This window comes from Topomyia yanbarensis, chromosome 2 (genome assembly GCF_030247195.1).
Source record: "Topomyia yanbarensis strain Yona2022 chromosome 2, ASM3024719v1, whole genome shotgun sequence".
NCBI classification, from domain to species: Eukaryota; Metazoa; Arthropoda; class Insecta; order Diptera; family Culicidae; genus Topomyia; species Topomyia yanbarensis.
This window is the reverse complement of record NC_080671.1, coordinates 90,459,143-90,482,445: the sequence shown is the minus strand read 5'-3', so window position 1 is coordinate 90,482,445 and position 23,303 is coordinate 90,459,143. Positions and strand designations below refer to the sequence as shown.

At 37.1% G+C, this 23,303-nt stretch overlaps 1 protein-coding gene across 6 annotated transcripts in view; it reads right to left on the bottom strand.

The window, feature by feature from the left end:
- Positions 1 to 10,698, bottom strand: part of LOC131678806 (probable G-protein coupled receptor 158) — a 309,807-nt gene extending 299,109 nt beyond the window's left edge. For all 6 annotated transcript variants that reach the window (XM_058959138.1, XM_058959139.1, XM_058959140.1 and 3 more), the window contains exon 1: positions 9,684 to 10,698. The gene's annotated coding sequence lies outside the window, so the exon portion shown is untranslated. The remainder of the gene's footprint in view (positions 1 to 9,683) is intronic.
- Between the last annotated feature and the right edge of the window lie 12,605 nt (positions 10,699 to 23,303).

Sequence of the window (23,303 nt, the reverse complement as noted above, 5' to 3'; positions counted from 1 at the left end):
GGTGGCACTCTGGTGCTCCAAAAGAAAGGACAGGGAACTTCTAAAAACTATAAATAAAGGATGTGGGCTAGGCTAGGATATTTGTCGCTTTAATAAAAAAGGGAGACGAGAGACATAGGAAAGATCGCGACTTGCCAGAATATCCCGAACTGGAACATCGGGTGGTCTACGTCGGGCCCGGAGGGAATCCTTTAACTATGATCTGGCGCCACAATACCCAGCACACGCCCAGACAACGTGATCGATGTCGTAATAACTTTCATTACGGTTCAACTGAGAATGCTTGGAAAAGCGGTCATCTTCGAAAACGAAAAAAGCAGTTTTTTCTCACACCTTTGGAAAAATCTTCTTGAAAATGCATCAGTGTATTCGGGGCATTGGTAGAGTACTATTGATTGATTTTCATGAAGATTTTTCCAACGGTGTAAGAAAAAACTGCTTTTTTCGTTTTCCAAGATGGCTGCTTTTCCAAGCTTTCTCAGTTGAACCTTACAAGCACACCGACTACTCCCTGTGAGCCCAATACGCCGCAAATGCGCATACAATGTGTAGTGGTTGGACATAAGCCGGGACATTACACGTATAATATCCCGACCCACATCCACCCCCCTGAACCAAGGTTTCGTTAATACCTTCGGGATAATTGAATTTAACCATCGTCCAAGTTCCCCATTGCTCCACGAGCTTTGCCAACTGACGAGGGTTCTCTGATGACAAATACTGAAAAATTCGTTGAAGCAAATTGGTGTTTCGTAGATGTCACCTTCTAATGCGCCCACCTTGGCTAAAAAGTCGGTCTTTTCATTAACTAGAATAGAGCAATGAGAGGGGACCCAAACAAAGATAATCTGGTAAGATTTTTTAGATAACTTGCACAGAGACTCCCGTATCTTCCTAAGAAAATTCGGAATTGCTTTTTAGGCTTCACCGCACGAAGTGCCTCGATAGAGCTGAGGTTGTCCGAAATGATGAAGTAGTGATCTGTGGGCAGAGTCTCGATGATGCCAAGGGTGTACTGAATAGCAGCTAATTCTGCGACGTAAACTGAAGCGGGATCATTGAGCTTGAATGAAGCGGTAATAGTATCATTGAAGGTACCGAAACCAGTGAACCCATCGGGATTTGATCTGTCAGTGTAGAACATTTTGTCACAATCGACTTCTCCGAATTTATCATAAAATATATTGGGGATCACTTCCGGGCGTGATTGATCCGGGATTCCACGAATCTCTTCCTTTATGTATGTGTCGAAGAACACAGTAGAATCAGAAGTATCTAGGAAACGGACACGGTTGGGATTGTACGAAGAAGGATTGATGCTGTGTGCCATGTAGTCGAAGTACAAGGACATAAATCGGGTTTGAGAATTGAGCTCGACGAGCCTCTCGAGGATTTCAATCTCCAACGGGTCCAAAATGTCGCATCGGATGAGCAATCAATATCAAAGTTCCCAAAAACGATTTTTTAGCGGGAGAACGCCGGCCAGCACTTCGAAACTTCGAGTGCATGCAACCCAAGGCAATGCGCAAGCAACGATACTGGATCCTTTCCAGTTTGATGAAGTGTATGTTCGCAGCGGAGCGGAAACAGAAACACTCGTACTCCTTCACGGACAATATCGTTGTTTGGTATAACCTGATCAGGTCTCCTGGGTGTGCCCCACACCATGTTCCAGTTATTGTTGGGAGAAAATTAATCCTTTGTTGCAGGAGCGGATCCAGAAAAAAATTTCGGAGGGGGTCCGAAATTTCGATTTTGAATTTTTTATTGTACAATTCGTATTAAGTAATGAACTTGTTTAATAAAAGTCAGTTTTGGTGGTCGAATCTGGTCTGGAATGATTTTGAGGTTAGAACGAATTAAAATGAAAACTGTTTAAAAATTTCTCAACAAGCTAAACAATTTCGGAGGGGGTCTGGACCCCCAAGACCCTCCCCCTGGATCTGCCACTGCTTTGTTGGCATTCCTGTTGCAGATACCTAACGTGACATCCCCAGGTACCTTTAGAGTCGAACCAGACCCCGAGATATTTGAATGTGAAGACCTGATTGATCGTTACACCCATTAATAGAAGCTGGAATTGCGCCGGCTCACGCTTCCTAGAAAAGACAACCAATTCAGCTTTCTCTGTGGAGAACTCGATACCCAGCTGAAGAGCCCAAGCAGACAAATTGTCCAAAGTATCTTGCAATGCTCCTTGCAAATCGGTAGCATTGGACCCTGTAACAGAGACCACCCAGTCGTCTGCAAGTTCCTTTATCGTGCATGAATTGGCAAGACAATCGTCCATGTCATTCACGTAAAAATTGTAAAGTAGGGGACTTAGACATAAGCCCTGGCGAAGACCCATGTAGCTAAATCGCAATGTTGTTAAATCGCCATGCGAAAAGTGCATGTGCTTTTCAGACAACAGGTTTAGAAAAAAGTTACTTAAAATTGGTGAAAGACCATGCTGGTGCTGCTTCTCCGACAGAATATTGATAAAAACTGAGTCAAAAGCTTCCTTAATATCCAATAAGACTGATGCCATCTGCTCTTTGTTAGCATAGACCATTTAGATTTCTGTAGAAAGCAACGCCCTTTGCCTTTGCGGAAGCCAAATTGTGTATCTGACAGTAAGCCATTTGCTTCAACCCAATTGTCGAGGCGAAACAAGACCATTTTCTCGAACAACTTCCGAATACAGGACAGCATTGCAATCGGCCGATACGAGTTGTGGTCGGAGGCTGGTTTTCCTGGTTTTTGGATGGCGATGACCTTCACTAGCCGCCAGTCAGGAGGGACAATGTCACCCGAAACTTGTTAGATAAGTGCTGAATGGTGCGAGAAGCGAGTTGCGATTTTAACTGGCACAAGGGAGCCGAGTCGTGCTGCTGAACAGCACAAGAGAGCCGCAGGGCTCGGTGAATTAGACAATCTGAAGTTTGTCGCCCTGATTGTCTTCGTAGGGAAGGAGCACTAAAGCTACCAGTACACTGTTTGTCATAACGTAAAATATTTGATGAAGCGAAATTTGATCAAATAAACGTGTTTGACAAACAAATTTGACAAGGCCAGTACACGAGATCAACTGTTTAACAAACTTTTTTCACCAAATATTTGCATTGATGCGTTACCGGACGTTACGCCTAATATTGTTTGACAAACATAATAAAACAAGTTTGATGGATCAGTACACTGTTTGTCAAATGTAGTCAAACCGGCATGTACGTCAAACAAATCGCCATGCGAAAAAAAAATTGTGCTGTTTGAATTTCATGAATTTTCAAGAGTGTAAACATATGAAATATTTGTGTTAGCGCAGGGATGCCAAATGATTTTTCAGCAAATTTGTTTTATTTTTATAAAAAACTGAAATTGTCAAAGCAACTATATCGCTTTCGTTTGTTCGTGATTATGCAGAGCAAGGTGTTTAGAGTTCTATAGTGATTCGTCTTTGGCAGTAGCTAGGTGAGAAGCGAGGTAAGCCTGCAACTGGCTGCGGGAGTGAAAAATGACAGCAAACAACTTTGTGTGCAAACTGCAATCCAAGCAATCATATATCGAGACGAATGTTTCATCACTAGTAACTAGTAAACAATGTTGTTACCTGTCGTTTTTAAAACCAGCATAGTTGATCGGCGTTTTAGGTAATCGTATCACCTGAGAATAAAAGCTCATTAATACGGAGTGCAATTTAACACCTCGGAAATCATTAACGTCATCATCGATTCCTTGTAGCAGATTTCAGTGACAAAATGTCGAAGAATTCGTTCGAAGTCAAATTAGAAGCTATGCAGGAAGATTTTATGTGTCAGTGATCCCGAAAATACGGAGCCGGTTCTCAGTTTTTTCCCTACAGTCCATTGGTATTATGTGAAAAGGAAATTAAGGATGTAATAAAATCGGCAAATGGTGGCTTGATAGAACGTAAGCAAAAAACTTGTCGCCGGAGAAGTTCACACATTTGAAGAAAATGTTCCTACAACGTGGATTTCTACCGTGCGGCACCCGCGTAATGTTAATCACATAGTTTATGGGATTTTGACTACTTGGGGCTGTGGTTGAATATTTCGCCTGCGTTAACATTTAGCGCCATACTTTCTTTGGTAAAGTTGTTGTGCTTATTTAGACCTACAATTTAGAGTGACAGTAATAAAACCATGATGTTCACTGTGACAGTACAGTAATTTTACAATAAGGTACAGTAAGTTTTAGTGTTATGCTACAATACAAAAACAATAAACTTTAACGTTTTTACAGTAAATTTCAATGTAAAATAGTCTTTTACTGTAAAAAGGGAGGTGGTTATGTATCTTAACATTAAAAAAATCGATTTTTCTCCATGCATTTTTTTCTCGAAAACAGTAAAATTTAATGTGAATTTACTGTATGAGTTTTTTGCTGAACAGTAAAGTTTATTGTTACATGAAATTTTATTGTAAATCTACTGTGAGAACTTGGCATCGAACAATGTTGAAACAGTAATAACTATAATATTTATTGTTTTATGATTGTTTGTAGGGTAAATGCTATTGTAAAATTCTATCCGGGTAAACGAAGACGAAATGTTGGCAGAAGATAGAGCAGCGTAGTGCCTACTGCATAGGCAACTGTATCGAAAAATCATATTTATAAATTAATTTAATTTAATTTAATAATCATCCTAACAGAAGAAAAAGAAATACTTGGCTACTGAAGGCCAAAGAAACCACATGGTTTATTGAAATTATACACTACTTTGTAAGTTAATCTATATACTTTATTTTCTACAATTTTCCTAATCGAACCTGTATTTACAGTTTGAAGCTTTTTGAGTAATTGCTCTCAAAATAGTGTCCTTTGTTCTACCCGAACAATGGGAGTGAGTTTTATATTGAACGGTAAGTCCTTGACAGCTCGAGCAATTTTGCTGAAGACATCACCCTTCTAAATTACCGTCTTTAGAAGATATTGAAATAAAAAAATGTTTGCTGACTAGCTCCGCCTAGTGGGTGATATCTAATTTTATTATTACATTATCAAACAGCCCTTGTCGTCCTCAGAAACTTTACAGAAAACATCATTTTCATGAATTATTAAACTTTCGGGACAAAACATCACCTAACATGTACTGGAAGTAGTATTCTCCCTAGCGCCACCTAGTGGCTGAATTCTGAAATTATCTATTCGCCTTCGGGCAACGCTCGACCCGCTGATGAATATTGCCGAAGACAGCACACTTTTAAATTATCATGATCTCGAGATATAGAATTTGAAAAATAGTACATGCTCACTTTAATTTGATTTGCCCATAATCGCGTAGTCCTTGACCTCCTCTAGAGCATTGCCGAAAACACCATCTTTCTAAGTTATTAGACTTTTGAGATGTATCATATTTTATAGTGTACTTTTAGGTGGTACGCTCATTAGAGCCTCATAGTCAGAGTATCCCAAACTAATCTATGACCATCTGATAGTCTTTGATTTCTCGAGCAACTTCACTGAAGACAGTACCCCTCTAAGAGACCATCCATAAATGACGTAGTATTTTTTGAGTGATTTTTAACACCCCCTCCCCCATCGTAGCATTTCGTCACAAACCTCTAGATACCCCCCTCCCCCCTGGTAATTTCGTAGCATGACGGTAACCATTCCCCCCTTGTCTTCGCAAAAAAAAAAACGAAGTTAGATGAAACGGGTAAGATTGTCGTGACATCAGGTCAATCTCAAAAGGCCTTAGTACAAAGGTACGCAAAGAGTGTGCAGAGTCAGCCAGCCAGAAAAAGTCTACCTATTGAGCAAAACTAGAATCCAGCTTTGCTGCACAGGTATCAGAGACGGATTCCAATTGTACTCGGTAGGTAGACTTTTTTGACTTCACTCTTTGCGCAACTGTTCTCTATCAACTGTGGTCAACCCCTATTCCCCTTTAAAAAAGCTACGTAGCCTCTTACCCCCTGCCATCACACATTGGCAGGGGAACACCAATCAATATTCTCTGTTACACCAAGTTTAAATTTAGGAGACGGGTCACGGGATTTCGCACGGAATTTGGCCAGGGGAAAACCTAAAGCTCTACCACTCTAAACAAATACCAACAATATCAAAATAGCGCCGAATTTTAAACCTTAACGTTTTTTTTTCGTTTTGACAACAAATTCTGAATCAGTTTCGCGTAGGGGAACGTGGGGAGACTTGACCAAGCGCAGAATTCTATTATTGGCTATGACGTGTTCTATAAGGTTCTTAAAAAAATTCCAAAAATATTTTTATACTTGTTTCGGCCCCTTAAGGTAATTTTAAAAGTTTGGAATGGAAAATCGTTTCCTTATAGAAAATATTCCGTAATTAATATATTTGCATTAAATGATGTAATTTTTTATCAAACTTTGTATGGACATTTCTACTCCACTAATAATTACTTTTGAAGCACTTATACATTATTTTTTTCTTTATGTACTAGTGAAACAATTTTATATATATAACTGAATATTGAAATAGTTATTACTAAAATTTGCACGACATTGAACGCAATAACTAGTGTTGGGGAGACTTGACCAAGATTTTATGGGGAGACTTGACCAAGTGGCATAAAGCTAAAGAAAGATAATAATTTTCTGATATTTACTGTGCTGTAGTACCTACTGTTGATGTTAATCACGTCACAAATATCCTATAATAATCCTACATCAAACATCAGTCTATATCTTTTAGTACTAGTAAACAAAGTTAGCAGTAATGCGGCTGATTTCGTGACGTGTGAACATGCAATATAAGCAGTACAGTTAATCCTTAAAAGGAAATGCATTAAAACAGTCGAAACCTATGAAATGCAACCCTTTTATATTTTTTACTGCTACCTAAGGATCTCGACAATATGAAGAAAAAGGATTACAGTATATTTTACGTTATTATTTTTTGTTCTGATTTTTAAAAAATTTCTTGGTCAAGTCTCCCCAGGCCTTGGTCAAGTTTCCCCGCAGTGGGGAGACTTGACCCAAAAAAACGATCACAGAAAAACTTTTATAACTTTTGAAATAGTAAACTAAAAATTCTGCAAAAAATCATGAACATGCACAATACCTTTGCACATAAGATCTGAATGACTTTGGAAGGATTGAAAACTTTTTTGGAGATTTATGCAGGTTTAGATGAAAACCTGGTCAAGTCTCCCCATGTTCCCCTACGGCATATTTTGCTATCCTGAATGAGCAAAGCATGTTTGTCAAAATTCTCCATCAACGAGTTTAACAAACTTCTCCATCAACAAATTTGACAAACTTCTTCTTCGACAAGTTTGACAAACTGCAGCGTTACGCTGTTTGAAGTTTTGACAAACTGGTCAGTACACTGTTTGACAAATCGACGAATAAACGCCTTGACAAAACGCGAATAAAAAGTTTGGCAAACTGTGTTTGTTCAAATATTTGAAGAGCCAGTACACAGAAGTTCAAATTTATTTCACGAAAGATATCAAATATTTGACGTTATGACAAACAGTGTACTGGTAGCTTAAATCTCGATTCACAGCCAGCTTTCCGACTGCCATGCAAAAATTGCCAGTCTGTGTGGATGGGGGAGAACTGGTTGTGTGTCGAGGAGTGGTACTGTAACCCTGCTGAAGGAACGAACTATTAAGTAGTTGAATTAGAGTGGGTGCTATGCACATAAAAACTCCTCTCCGTAGTAAGGTAGTGCCAGAGGTATCAGGTTCTGGGCAAGAGCAGTGGTTTTTAGCGGGTCGGGTGATGGCAGCCCAAAGCCGTTCAATGCGACAGTAGGGTTTTTGTAATTTTTTGCCGTCTCAGGGCTTTCTTGAAAGTTTAATGCTCTCGAAAAAAAACACACACGGACATTGTTCCAAATTGTCGAACTGAGTCGATTGGTATGTTGTACTCGACCCTCCGCGACCCGGAGAACGCCTTGAAAGTTTGAGCGAATTCTATACATTTCTTTTATAAGAAATGTAAAAAAATATTTTCAGTCACGCAGTGCCACACATACGAACGTTCCAAGAGTAGACGTCCAACCATTTCCACGTCGAGGAACGCCGCGACGTTCACGATTCACGATGACTCTTGATAAAATTGTTTTACACAGGAAATTCAAAAATATTTGTAAAACTTAGACTTGTAGATTTTCGATGAACCAAAATAACAAATAGGAAAAGTTCGAATTCCGGAAAGTGATTTCATGAACACCGAAACATCTCATATTTTACTGTAAAATTCGCTCACTTTTCTACAAAATAAATAGGGAGAAATTTATTTATTCAGTTTTCTGTGGTTCATCGACATGCATATTGTGTATATTCATAGAAAATCAAGTCAATTCGATGACTAGTTTTTAAGTTATCGTGTTCTCTTATTCAAAAAATGCGGTTTCGAGAAAAATGCTACAAAAGTTGCCGATGGATTGAAATCTGCGTGTGTTACAGCCAAAGTTAAAAATATTCAAATTCATTGAATGAAAATTGATCGTATTCAGCCGCATTCATTTTCAATATTTAGTGACGCAGCTGAAAACGTCAAACGAACAAATCGCCCATTCATATATGCAGATTTTCATTCGGCTCCGATTATTACGCGAAGCGACCGTGCAGCAACGAATCAAACTCAACAAAGTAGGCCCTGGCATAATGAAAGCGATGATGATTGTTGTTTCATATGCTTTATCGGCATTTGAAAACATTTTCCTAGATAATTAGTGTAATGAATATATTATACGATATTCAACTGAATGAATAAGATGGACTGTTGAATGAATATTTTTTCTATTCACCGCGAGTCGCAACAGGTTCATTTTCAGCCGTCAACAAAGAGCTTCGATTATTTTTAACTCTGGTTACAGCAAATATACGCGAGGAACGCAGCCAACTTAAAACAGCCATAAGTTCAGCGTGGCCACCGAGATTGTGGGAGATTATGCTAGAGGTTCAATACTAACAATTAAGCGGATAAAAAAGAAGTCGATTTTTTACCCACTACACCAGACGGTTAAATGCAATGCGCAAATCAGGGGAGCAACCAATTGCCTCCTCCTTTACCCTACAGTAAAAAGAAGATCGGTATCAATTATTTCGTTAAATGCGTTTTGTTATTCTGAAAATGTTCGAACTTACGTCACAGACGAAATTTATATTTATGTCAGACCGGACTAAGTCGCAAATAATCGAAAAATGAATTTCTTCAACTATATTCCACTTTTACCAGATTTGAAATATGAAACAATAAACAATAATTACGGCAAATTATTTTCAAATTATAATGTAAAGGATGCTGTGATTCAAACTTTAAACACGTTTTTCTTGAAATCAATATATTGTCACTAATTCCGATCTGACCTACCACCGGCCCAATATTTCAAAGACTTCCGTCAAAATTCCTAAGCAGACGTGGACTGCAAAATTGGCTAGTACTTCGAGAAACAACCCCCCTGACGTCCAGGAAACGGTGGATTACTAGAAATTTTGCTCTAAAAATCAATAAAAGTATAATTAAGATGTAGAAGGCTGGAAGAGTAAGAGGGTGCTATTGTTGCTGTTATTCCTAACCCGAGTGAAAGTGCACTGAGATGCATGAAGATATTTGCGTTGAAACCAACAGAAGGCCTTGTCATGGAGCACAGCCTTATCAGCAAAAAACTACAAAGGGGATCATCGACAATTGGAGTATTTGTCAGATGAAAGTGGTATCACATTGATGTTATATGTTGTACCTTACCTGATTTACGGAAGCGCGGAATCCACTCACAAAAAATCCATTACGAAATTGAACAACTCGTTCTTCGCTACCTTGACCGAGTTCTCAAATCAAGTCAATTCGTATCTCCAAGCTACAAGTTGTTTCCTCAATGAACCGAAGTTTTCCACTTGAAAAATTACGGGCATAATCACTTTCACATGGCAATCATTACCGTGTTGTGATGACTCTATTTGGCATCACTCTCTCACACCAGGTAGCCCTTCATACGAACGTAATTTTTCACTTGATTGAATTTTTTTCCTGTGTTTTTTCACCTCCCGTATAGTTTAAAAGCTTTCCAAAACTTCCGATATCCTGACATCCGCAGATGCGACTGAGTTTCGATTTCCTCTGAGTGTGTTAGAACAGCGAACAATAAAGAGAAGAAATTGTATGAAAAATCACCTTTCTCTTCTTAGGCACATAATCCAGCCGGGGGTCCAAGGCCTGGCGCTTGATGGCACTCAAGTTACTGCTCAAATGTGGTACTTCCACCGACTGAGGGGTTCGTTCCCTACTCTTTTTTTGTCACCACAACTGATTAGATCACTCGCACATGTTGGTGACAAACTCCGTCCTGCTTTCTTCGCTGTAACTGAACTGAAAATTCACAGCATGCGGGGCGGTTTACCAACATACCAACATATCACACAAAGAAACATCCACTTTGATTTGATTGATGCATGGGATCAGTTGGCAGCTCTCAAGTTGAGAATAAATTTATTCACAAAGTTGACGTAAATCACTTGAAGATTGGCACGAGTATGGTTGCACTGCAGAAGAAATCCAGACAAGCACGTCAAATGATAATTTGCAAAACAAAACCATCGACAGTAGAATCGAGTCAGATCCAGTCAGCTCCAGTAAGATAGATGAGATGGTTTCTTGGTCTGTAGGTGGTATTTAGGTAGGCAAATGAGATTTTTCGGCGAAAAAAACTCGGGACACTACGGTTCCGACTTGTCCCGCAGATAAACGCACCTCAACTGACAGACTGGTGCCGAAGCGAGAGTGAAAATTCTCCAGCGGTCTGCAAAATTTTCCCTTCGCAGCACTGTGCATAGTAGGCAGGGGCTTAGTGGGTTGGGTAGGGGAAGAAGGTACAAACAGTGAACGGGTGGTTGTAGCAACTCCAAGCTGGTAGTCCTTGTGTAGTGCCGCTGTAGTCGTTGTTTACGGTGTAGAGGTGTGTGTAGGCGAATGATTTCCACCCAGTCGAACAGGGATGAACTCGCTTTCTAGGGATTCGCATGTCTGTATTGAATACTTTACACTGACGTCACAAATGAACTCGGGTATTCATTTTTGACAGTTCGCTTGTACAGTTTACATGGACTTAGATTTTTTTTGCGATTTGCTACCAAAGCATCTAGTCGTCCACAAAATTCAAAGTCCATGTAAACAGTACTAGTGAACTGTCAAAAAAGTGAGGTTAACTGTGGCAGTAAATAACCTAATGGATTTGAAACTGTCAAAAAGATTGAGGTTAATTGTGTCAGCAATGAACTCAATAGACGTCATCCATTTGGTGAGTGGCACATCATTGAGCGATGCGGTGCAGCTGAATTGAAAGATACGTAGTCGACTGTTTCACATGAATTATTCATTCTTTTCTCTGTTTATCAAATTGCAAATAAACATTCATTTAAGTAATGGAGCTATTACACAACCTTTTATTACCATCATTTTGCCGAGTCAAATGTCAAAGATGCGAACAACTTGGCGGAAACTATTGCTAAGTAATACCAATAGTACAAGGGAAGAATGTGTTTACATTGCCGTAGAATATCATTCAAAATAGTTCTGAAGTTTTAAGAGTTTGGTATATAATTTGTGTGATCTAGAAAGTGGAGGTCTATCGAAGTAATTAATAAATGTAGAATTGAGGTTTACAGAGAAGGGCACTGTGGAAACAACAATAAACATACACAGTTTCACAAATGGCCAAATTTAAAGAATTTAAATTACGCAAGATTCCATTTATAAACAACTTCATTGCTAATCGCCAGCAGCTGCAACCCTGTTTCGTGACCAGACAAGTAAACGGCCGGCGACGATCTGTTTTTCCATCCCCATCCTCGTGCTCCACCACCCTCGGTAGGTGCAAGAAAGCCGTTAGGAAAATCGCAGTTTCGGAGGGTAGTTGTATTCGTTCCGTATTTTTTGCAGCGCGCGCATTTCCTCTCGAGCTCTCATTCTCTCGCTCTGGATTTTCGCAGGAAAAGCTATTACAAACACAATAACCTCTTTTGTGATCGCGAGTCACGCATGGAACGAGAGAATAGGGGTTATGAGAAAGATGCGATTCAGGTTACCGTCGGGAGAGTGGCAAACGATAACAGAGAATGGATAGGCGACTTGTCAATATCAGTGAAGTTTCCCACCACCAATACCAAGCAGAGCGCTGCCGCTATCGGGAATGGTAGTGTTTTGATGCGAACCGATGCTTTAGGTCCATAGGCGTCAGTGACAAAAGGGGGCTTTCAAACGGAAAAATTAAATTTTTCCCAAAGTGTTTTCAATGGCTTGTCAGTGAAGTCAGTATCACTACTATACGTAGCTTACACAGAAAAAAGTATTTTGTGATTTTAAATTTATTTTCATGCACATATTTGGAGCATGAATATAAATGGAAAATTCAGTTCCACTACAAATACACACAACTTGTCGTGCCTTGTTCAACGAATCTTATTATCACTTAACACTTTGATTGAAAATTACAGTTTCATTAAACGGGATACAAACGTTCCATGGCGATATAACCAGGAACTCTAGTGATGTAGGGTAACTCACTCCTTGTCAGAATCTGAACTGCACACCGGAGACTAAATATCAGAATGACGGTTCGCGTGAAAAATACACGCGAGCACACGCGACATACAAAATGCACACTAGTTAAGGCACATTGAAAACTGTGTTTCGGTAAAAAAGCTTTTTACAATCTGTGATTACTGAAACCGCAAAAAAATCTATGAAATTTTCCAAATCACAATATTTCCTAAAATCCGTAAAAATCTGTGAAATTTGAATCAAAAAGCCAAAAATCTGTCATATGTGAAAAGAATCTGTGAATAAAAATTGTGAAAAAAATCTGTGACATTACAGAAAAATCTGTAAATATGGTAACCTTGACGCACACACAATCGAATACGTTAACGTGTTAACGCTCGAGATCTTCGCGATGATACACGCGATCGCGAAGTTCCTACGACCGCACATATCTGGACTGTACGATGAGTATCACTTTCAGCATCAGGCCTCTCTGCAATTGCCTTAAACAGTGTTTTAGTGGGTGACATTTCCCGTCTCGTCTGCAATCTGTAGTGAATGATTTTGACGGAGACCCCTGCCAAGACCCTGCTCTACACCTTTTAATTCTATTCTATTCTATTCTATTCTATTCTATTCTATTCTATTCTATTCTATTCTATTCTATTCTATTCTATTCTATTCTATTCTATTCTATTCTATTCTATTCTATTCTATTCTATTCTATTCTATTCTATTCTATTCTATTCTATTCTATTCTATTCTATTCTATTCTATTCTATTCTATTCTATTCTATTCTATTCTATTCTATTCTATTCTATTCTATTCTATTCTATTCTATTCTATTCTATTCTATTCTATTCTATTCTATTCTATTCTATTCTATTCTATTCTATTCTATTCTATTCTATTCTATTCTATTCTATTCTATTCTATTCTATTCTATTCTATTCTATTCTATTCTATTCTATTCTATTCTATTCTATTCTATTCTATTCTATTCTATTCTATTCTATTCTATTCTATTCTATTCTATTCTATTCTATTCTATTCTATTCTATTCTATTCTATTCTATTCTATTCTATTCTATTCTATTCTATTCTATTCTATTCTATTCTATTCTATTCTATTCTATTCTATTCTATTCTATTCTATTCTATTCTATTCTATTCTATTCTATTCTATTCTATTCTATTCTATTCTATTCTATTCTATTCTATTCTATTCTATTCTATTCTATTCTATTCTATTCTATTCTATTCTATTCTATTCTATTCTATTCTATTCTATTCTATTCTATTCTATTCTATTCTATTCTATTCTATTCTATTCTATTCTATTCTATTCTATTCTATTCTATTCTATTCTATTCTATTCTATTCTATTCTATTCTATTCTATTCTATTCTATTCTATTCTATTCTATTCTATTCTATTCTATTCTATTCTATTCTATTCTATTCTATTCTAACCCTTACACAGCCAGTATTGAAAAGCATCCTGGAAAACACAACAGTTATTCTATAGTGTTCTTCTTGTCAATATTAATATTAGATGCATATTTTCATGTTTCGCAAATATTAAAACGGCCAGGCATACTGTGCAGAGATGGAAAGATGTTTCAAAATTAAACGGTAATTAAATTATTCAATTAATGAATAATTTGATTATCCTGCTTACTGGTTTCGGTTGATGTTGTTCGGTGAAAAATATAATAAAACTATTTCCGTTGTTTACGTTTCAGCCTACTGGTTCTTCGGCCATCCTCAGAAATTTAAGCCAGTTCGTTTCTCGCTCGCGGGACTGTCCAAACAAACAGTCCCGCGAGCGAGAAGCCAACGGGCTTAAATTTCTGAGGATAGCCGAAGAATGAGTAAGCTGAAACGTAAACAACGAAAATAGTTTTATTATATTTTTCACCGAACAACATCAACCGAAACCAGTAAGCAGAATCGAACGGTGACCAAAGCTGAAAACATAATTTGACTAACGAATCATTTCTCGAATCTCATAGAAGGAAGAAACGAGGACAACCGTACCAACCGTTTCTGTTTGAAGGGGATATGATAAATCGTTGGGAGTGACTTTGCTAAGAAGGTTAATGTCAATCCTTTGGAAAACCCTGCTGTACAACTTTCGAAAAAAATCATTCAAAATTCTGTGCATCTCTACTGAAGTTAAAAAAGGAAATAAAAACCGACTAAATCCACTTAATAGTGAGATGAGACCTTTCTTACACAAATCACCGATGGATTATTCATGCGAGGTAAGCTGGAACTGGGATGAACACTATTTCGAGCTCTGCACGAATAAAGCTTCGAATAAACTGAATAAATTATAGAAAATCTACATAACAAAAGAATTTTAAAAAGTCATGGAGCACAAAATTTATAAAAGGGCACAAAATTTATAAAATTACGATTACGATAAAATAAAATCAAATTTATAGAATGAATAAATCAAATTAGTTCAGTTCATTGAGTGAAAAATTTTACAATATAAAAAAGTTCTGAAATTTTTGAATACTTTAAATTGATTTAAACTCTTAATTGGAATGAAAGGAATAAAAGGAATGCAGGAACAAAATAATTGAAATTAATAAAAAGGAGAAACTAAATAAAACATGTGAACTGGAAATAATAATAAAATCAATAAAAACAGATAAATTTATAAAATTCATAGAATGAATAACACAGATAAAATAAATAAAGTAAATAAAATAAACAAAATGAATAAACGCATTCGTTTTGCTCAATAATAAAAATAAATCAAATGAATAAAACAAAAAAAAATGAAAAGATTCTACAAAATTAAAAAAATGAATGAAATGAATGTAAGAATAAAATGGAATCAATGAATTAAATGAAAGAATTGAATGAAATGAATAAAATAAATGAAACATTAAATGAACAAAACAAAATAAATAGTATGGATAGAATTATCAAACTCAATAAAATTAATAAAATAAACAAAGTAGACAGAATTGATAAAACAAATTTAAAGAAGGGAGTGGGCGTAGCGTAGTTGGTAAATCGATTGCCTTGTACGCAGCGCACCTGAGTTAGAGCAAATAATTTGTATATGGTTAGCGTCGCGACCCTGCACATAGGGTTAGAAATTTTTCATATGAGATTTTTCTAACCCTAAGAGGTTAAAAACTCCATAATCGAAAAAAAATATGAAGGAAAAATTAAACAAAAACAAAATGAATTCAATTATCGAAATCTTCATTTTAAAAGATATTTAAACAGTTATTAAATTAATGAAATAAATTAGTCATATTAATGTCATTTTAATGAAAGAAAAGCTGAATGAAATGCATAAACGAGAAAAAATTATTAAAATGCATAAAATGAAAGCAGTATAAAAATAAGTGATCTGAGGGATAGGAATGAAATGCACAAAATGAATAAACTAATCAGAGTAAACCCAAAGAATGAAACGAATAAAAAAGATAATATGAACTCAAAAGAACAAAATGAATACAAATAAAGCCAGAATAAAATAAATAATTAAATTGAAATAATAATATATTTATCAGACCTCTCCACATTCTTAAAAAGTTTGCAAATTTACATGGGTCACCTCAAATTCTTGTTCTAGGTGTAAATTGGGAAGCTTTCGCTAAAAATGACTTAATTTGGACATGATAAAGAGATGTCTCCAACCAAAAATCATGTTTTACTATGTTTTCATAGTAAAATCACTTACACTCTGATTTAACAGGCCCTACATGGCTACACATCAACAAAGCTTGTTCATTTGACATATCTTTCTTGGTTTTGATATTATTTTCTATATAAAAAATCCAGTTGGCCAATCTTCTATTGCGATTAGAGCTATGTTCACCTCTTAAAACATGTTAAGATATGTCTAAGGAACAACGTCTGTTGTTTTGTGGAAGGGTAAAATTCAGAAGTAGAATATTTCTAACGTTTCAATATGGGGGTCCCGTTTTCAAAATATCGGCTGTTGCAATCGCGTCAGATTGTGAACGTTAATAACTCATCATACTTAATAGAATGATTTGAGGTTTAAGACAATGTTATCGAAAGTATGTTCCGCAATGTAGTATTAAAATTTGGAGTATATATAACGTGCCATAATACCGAAAATACTGTGTTTTAAAAATCTTTCAAAAACTACCGAAAATGGTTAAAACTTTCAGCGCATCTCGGTCGGAGCCGTCAATATGGTGCACCAACCGAACACTTAAATGCTGAAAAGTTTTAAATATTGGTCTGCTACTGATTTGTTTCTATAAACATTAATATTTGGTTACTTGGCGTGAACGGATGGCTGTACAATATCGAGAAATATTTGTGAGCTGTATACGACTGGTGGATGAATCAGTTTGTGTCGATAGAAATAATGACTGGAACGGTGAGAATGAAGTAACGGGGGTCGATACAATTAGTAGGTATTGGAGGCTGTGGCGGTGATCACGATACCGTCGGGAATATGTGATGGCATCATCACAGTTCCTCGATGGCGGAATGGTTACAGCACCCAACTAGAGACTTGGAGATCGCAGGTTCGATTCCTGCTTGAGGACATCTTTTTTCAGTGCTTTCATTAAAAAGGTGAATTTTCGTCGTTTCTTCATTCTCACCGTTCCGGTCATTCTTTCTCTGTCTGTATTCCAGTGGACACGTTCCTAAAAAATCTTAAAAAAGCAAAAAAAAAAACAAAGGCTCACGTCAAAACAAGGAGTATATATTCAAATTGAAGCCATTTTATATGTTATCGAATACATATGGCATGATTGATTATTTTGGCCCTTTCTGTTTTTGGCGATAGTTAGCCGCCCTCATTGAATTGGAAAAATAAAAATGTTCGTCGACCTGCGGTGGATTATTTTCAAACAAGTCTTAAATTAAAAGTAAAAAGGTCTGCTATCGATTAGCGAAAGATTCAGCGATTCCTATTTTTTGTAATAAAGTCACCGTGCGTTCAATCATAATACGAATATCAAATTTATACAAGTATTATAATCAAACTTACGATTCTTTGCCATGAATTGACGTGTATTTAGTGTATCATTCATGCAATAAAAATCTGTTTTAATCCACCCAATGGCGCAATTGAGCCTTTCTCATTTATCCAAACTATGATTTAATGGCTGGTTATGTTCACTATAACATTGTGGAAATGTCTATTTCATTCTTATTACACTTGATGAGCATATATAAGTACACGATTGTCACGAACCTGATGAGCAACATGTCGACACTGACACACTTGAAACAAACAAAAATATAATATTTATATAGCTTAATCAGCGTGAGTTCAATGTTGTCTTCATGTTAACTTCATGGTGGAGAAGGGACGGGATATAATTAGTAGGAGGGGGAGGATGTGTCGGGAATCATCTAACTTATTGTAGTATACGGGGTGGATGAAGGGGATCCATGTGGGAGGTTGGTCTGAGAGGGTGGGGGATGAGACAGGGGGGGGGGGGGTTGAGAGGTAAGAGGTGGAGGGGTAGATGGAGGGTTCAACACCGATTTTCATATGATACCTTCCATTTGAGTCTAGGTTAGTGAAATTTGGTTCAGTCGTCACCGAAGTGACTTTAGATCTGGAATTTGCCCGGAATCCCGGGACTTCCGGAGTTATCGATAGTGGACAATACATTCTAATAATTTTTGATTCGCCATCAGTAATCTAGGCCTGCGAATCGAAGTGATTTGATGTTCGTTTCAATAGATTTTAAACCTATGAGGTATTACGATTGTACCGGTTTGTATGAGAAATTCCTATGAGACCGCAATAACCAACCTGTAACTCCGAAACCAAAAGTCAGAACTGAATGAAATTCAATAGCAGTCAATGGGAGTATTATATCTTTCATTTGAAATCATGTTTGTAAACATCGGTTAGAGATTTGCTGGAAAATAGGTGTAGCATTAGCTCGGGAACTTGGCGAGTTCCCAGGGGGCATCAAGATCCGTCATAGGTGACCAATGTGATCAAAACTACTTTAATTGGTCATTAGTAATCTAGACTCGCAAATCCAAGTAATGTTGAACGTATTTGAATATGTATTACATCATTCGGACATCATAGGGTGACCAGTTTATATGGGAATTTGCTGTGTGACCACACTCTTTAACCCGTAACTCCGGAACCGGAAGTCCGATCAACTAAAAATTCGTCTTATGGGAGTATAACGCTCCGTTAATCTGAAATTGAGTTTGTGCAAATCGGTTCAGCCATCTCTGAGAAAATTAAGTGACTTTATTTTAACACACACATACATACACATATACATACACATATACATACATACACACAGACATTTTGCGATATCAACGAACTGAATCGAATGAGATATGACGCTCGGCGCTCCGGGCCTCGGATGGAAAATCGATTTTTGGAGTGATTGTATAGCCTTTCTTTATATGAGAAAGGCAAAAAAACAAGACCAACAGTATGGATCTCACCAACATGTTAGGACACTCAACCGCCTGTACCCTGACTTGAGCAAACAGGCAAACAGAGATGAACAGCACCATTTCATTGATGCTGTAATCGACGACAGGTTTTTAGTGGTGGTGATCTTACGCGACTTCTCTTTTGTCAATTCTCATGGCAAAGAGGGACAAGTCTGTCTTTGCGGATGAGACATTGTGGTAGACTTGAGCGATTCGTAGTAATGCTGCCTACCAGCAGAAGACAAAAGATTAGTCAGTAAGATTTTAAGCCTGTTTCTAATATCCCTGCCACTTCTAGTTTTCCGATCTGTATATTGCACATCCTTGGTCTCACTTAAGTACTATGGTTCTAAATTTTTATAACTTTCTCTACCTAGTAATCTCTAGCTAATTGAATGTCGTTAAAAAGTAAAATAGAAAATGTGACTACATATTAGTCCAAATTAAAAATGGAAAGAATAAAATAATAGTGATGCTAGGAAAGAAAATTTACTTTGTCCAAACTATAGAACTTGAAGTATGTAGGGAATTTTAAAAAGCAGTTTTCAGTATGTCCGCGAATACTGCACTGATTTAATTATGTTTTTTGTTTTTCATTTTCAAATGCAAATTTCCCGTTATAAATGAATTACCAAAGAAACGAAACACAATCTCTGAAATTTGCAAACGTTCGCTTCAAAATACGATCCTCTAGGTTTTGTATCTGAGTAATACTGCAAACATATGCGTGGACGTGTATATCTTGTTGTTGAAGAAAACACCAGTGGGAAAGAGCGCGCAGGGCAAGTCAAATTGAAAGCGGTTAAAAATCAAACGATTATTTTCTCTACCTCATCTGAAGTGAGCTAGCTAGATCGTTGCCTCTGATCTTCTCCCATAGTTGATTTATTACGAAACGGCCGTTTCGCTTCTCGACCGATATTATCGTTTAGTGGAACATTTTCCACTTCGGGTGGTGGTTTGACGGTGCAAAAAGAAAAACGGTTACATCGTTTATCTTACAAACCAGATGGAACCGGCTGGAAATGGCAACGATTTGTTGTTTGGAAAACGGCGTAGTTTTAAAGCATGTCAGATGTGTATAATGCAGGGTTCGCTGGAAGGTCATGCAATACATTTAGTTTTATCGGGAAGTGTCAACAGCATGCATATTTTATGTTTCACCGATAAATCTTCTTTTGCAAATCATATTTACGGTCGAAAAGGTGAGCTAGTTAATGCATCCTTGTATCGTGGACGTTTACAGGACAATCAATACACTGGTCTTTTTTATGCGGTTTTTTATGCGGATTTTCAAAGTTATGCGATTTTTTCATGCTGATTTTTATGCGGTACGTATTCCTCGCATAAAAAAAAACTTCAGTTTATTTAAGTTTGTATGAGAACAAAGCCTGCAATCGTTGTGGCACGTTTCATCTATAGACTAGAGATTCGAAGTCGGCAAAATACTCCCGAGACTATTACTATGGGAATGATGAATTATTGAATAAAGCTAAAGATCAATTCCCATTTGGGGAAAAGGGTAACGATGAAAGCAGAAAAAAATCCTCTCTACTCCGACTGGTTTTCCAACTCAAGCTACGTGGTGCTCGCCATCCGGAAAAAAAATCTACAACGGGAGCCCATTTTTTGATGACGCTATGGATATCTAATCGATAAATGTATATGATTTATGGTCCGGCTGATTATGGCTCTACAATAGTAGATTGCCATTTTATTTTCGGCATTTATTGTCTTCTCGAGAGATTCGCACCAAGCGATTACCCTTTCCAGCCTCCATTCCGAAACCGGGTGAAGCACTTTTAAATGGGTCTTGAGTAGGGCATGCTTTTCTATAATAAGGCAACGGTCCAGGGGAATTTTCCCGAATGTACCGGAAGAAGAGCAGCGGATACGTCGCACGGGCGCAAACAATTTGTTGATTCGCCTTTATTATAGTACGGAATATGGGAGAATTACTATACATGAAAAAGGATTTTAAGGGACCAATTTATTATCAAACTAACTGACCCGAAAAACGTCGTGCAAATTGACTTGAATATTGTACATATTTGCGAGTTCACATGTTCCACAATGTTTACACGCAAAAGAATTGTGCATGTTTGATTCTATAAATTATTTCTTCATTTTTAATCGATAAAAATTCTTTATTGTGAACCAAGGAATTTGTTAAACCAAACTTAATTTTTTGGTTAGATCAACCAAAATATCTTTTGAATCAATCTTACAAGTTTTGTTATCTGTGCTTTTCGAAGATCGACAAAATTATTGTTTGTTCCAAACAAATCAGTGATTCTAACAAAAGCATGCAGCTAATTGATTCAAAAGGACTGAATGCATTACATCAACAGTCCTTGTTGAATTGAAACAAATAAAAAATAAAAGTTGCTACGAAGAAGAAAACTTTTTCCACGTGCGTCAGTGCTGGAGAAATTCTTATTAAATTCTAGTAAATTCTTATAGTGCTCAGATTTTCCGGACTCGAAGGGCGCAAATGCAGCTTGAAAATAATCATGATGTCGCACAAAGGTTAGTGAATAAATTAAGTCGAATGCACACGGTGCGTTTTATGGTGCCTTCCTCTATTCCACGACTCAAACAAAACACCCTGTGTGGTTTAAAAACGACTACCGCAGAACTGAAAACACGTCACCGCACCAGAGGTAAATAATACCCGTTCGAAAGGCAAGTTTCCTGTACTTCACCATCTCTGGTCCAACAGGAAGACACAGCGTATTCGTGCGCCTTCTGCAATCTTTTTGGAAATGCCGAGACTCTGAAGCACTACATTATAGCGCCTATCTGGAATAAACCACGCGCACGGCCAAAGGTACTACATACAGGGACGGTGATTGGAATCGTATGCGCTGCATGGAATAACATTTCATTTCATTCCAAGCAAACCTACTCCGGAACAGGTTTGGAATCCCTTATGGATTCTCGCTCAAATGCAACAAACGATTGAGTCGGAATCGGTTGTTGCCTTTGAGCTGGAACTCATAATGAATCCATTCAGAATTCCTAACCGATCCCGGAATGGGTTTGACTGGGCCATACTGCATCCATTCAGGATTCCGAAGCGGTTCCAGAATGATTTGACTGCGTAAAATTAATGCGTTTGTAGCCTGTTTTTAGAGAAAGGCCAATAAGTCAATGGCAAGAATTTACTTTGTGAGGTTCATTTGTACTGATGTTATCTGTTGTCAGCGAGTAAAGGTTTGTTCTAAATTTGTCACCATGACAGTTGGCCTTTGGTTCCTATTAATGAATAGGCATATTTTATATACAACAAAATTGGTTTTGCTTCAATATTTGCTATGCATTGATTCAAATATTTGTTATGTTTAAAACAAAGATATTATTTGATTTAACAAAAATGTTTTTGTATTGAACATTTGACATGCATTGATCCAAATATTTTATTAGTTTTATTCAACAAAACGAGCTCATTGATTCAACAAAGTTGTTTGTTGTTTCGATTGTTGTTATGATAAAATCAATAAAAAATTTTGTTGGTCCAACTATTTTCCATGTTTGATCCAATAAATTCTTCAGAATTATTTCAACAATTATTTTATTTATATAAACATGTATTTTTTATTGAACACAGAATAACTTGGTAAATTTATTATTTCAACCCTCATATTATTTGACATTAAAACTTATTTTTCTGCGTGTATGTGTATAAAAAGTGCCCTCTTTTGGCGTTATTGCTTCTTTTTTTTTAAATTCATCATAGTATGCTATTCAAAATCTAACCTTCAAACGAAAAGAGGGTGAGTGTCTTCAAAAAGTTGTGGAGAAGAACAGTTCCATAAATTCTTCTGAAGACATCTTTTCTCTGTCGCTCATAGTTATTGATTTATAGAACATTTTTGAAGCCTGACATTTTTGTTTCTGATTTCTCGCGAGCTGTTTCTGTCCATACGAAGCAAAAGCGTTCCAAAAAAGCACCATTGGCCAACTGGCCAGTTCAACTGTATCCAGTGGTTTGATTCTGTCAGGACAACTATTTCCATATACACACACTTGTTAGTGAAAGCATCTCAAACGAAGCTATGAGATTTGTGATTCCCTAAATGGTTCCATATGGTATTTAAATAACTACTTGCTATTGCAGTTGACTATAGATTTACATCGAAACATTTATTCCATCTCAAATCCTATTGAAATTTTAATTCGACATCCGATCAGAAAAATACACATGCTCCTCCATCAATCAAACCCGCTCAGGAATGAGTCGCCGTCGTACCGCGCCGCTAGGGATGCTAGTTGAAAACAGTCATAAATATTCATACGCAAAAGAGTAGGTATCTATACGAAATTCAAGCACGTGTGCAGTTCCGGGACAAAGCTTCAGTCTCCGGAAAGGTATATACCAGTTAGCACATG